A 1,147-nucleotide genomic window follows, 5' to 3' on the forward strand; every position below is an offset into this window, starting at 1 on the left:
CATCAGTAATACTGCAGCTCAATTTCACATCGATTTTCCATCAGATATACTGGTTTCTTCCAACATGTCACAGACAATACTGCTCCCTGATTGGCTCAGTCAGTTCTGAATTTGACAGTTTGTTTATAGTCTGAAGCTCTCAGTCAAGTATGTAATAAAAGTTTTTTAATTTTACAGTTACGCCGTATTTTGTACCTGTTTAGGCTAATAAATAATTACAAAATAAAGAAAAAAGTAATGCTCCCCTTAAAGCTCGATATTTAATTACCTTCGCTCAGACAACGTCTGATTGTACTGTGAGCAAACTCAAGGCAGACCTAGAGGATTACTTACTCTATGGATACTTATTTATAGTTGGATCTATCTATCTATCTATCTATCTATCTATCTATCTATCTATCTACAAACAAATATAATAAAATGTGGTTAAAAAAAAAAAGTAATGTATCACTTTTCGCCATAGTTTTTAATTAGTATCATACACAAGCATGTTTCTATTAAAACACATTATATCAACTTAATTAACCAATAATGTACAAACAGGTTCAAAATGACAGGCTGTCTCACTGTGATCATCCTGCATGTGCAAACTGACACACAAAACAACAGAATCAGCAGCATGAGCACAAAGAATCCAGTCAGCATCAGAGCAGAGACGCTTCGCGTTTTGTTCTTTAGAGTGGGCTTCACTTAAAACCAAAAACCAAAACCTTAGGGCATCGCTGAATTTTAGTTTACTTTGTTTTGGTACGTTTCTCTTTCTTGAAGGTTGCAATGTTAACTCTTAAAGTGGTTGAAGTGGTGTGAAAGCTGTTTCACTTATAATAAATCAATAAGTTGCAAAAAACAATGTAAAATTATAAACCTGATGAAAAGGATTTGCAGTACTGGGTGCACACGTATCTGCAGTAATTTTTGAAAGATTAACAAAAAGCTTGGTTTGAAAGGTGCAACACTGTTACTATTTACATGTTTTAGGGTGTGGATTTTTCAGGTTTTTGCTGCTGATTTATGCAAAAATCTTGACAACTTTCTGAACGCAAGCGCACAGGATGACCATGAAACATTTTACAACACATCCTGCACAATTGTTTTGCACATGCAGGATCACTGGTCTTCACTAGATTATCTGCCATATATAAAAAAA

The sequence above is a fragment of the Pundamilia nyererei genome, unplaced genomic scaffold (genome assembly GCF_000239375.1).
Source record: "Pundamilia nyererei isolate P.nyererei 1_Seehausen unplaced genomic scaffold, PunNye1.0 scaffold00216, whole genome shotgun sequence".
Taxonomy (NCBI): Eukaryota; Metazoa; Chordata; class Actinopteri; order Cichliformes; family Cichlidae; genus Pundamilia; species Pundamilia nyererei.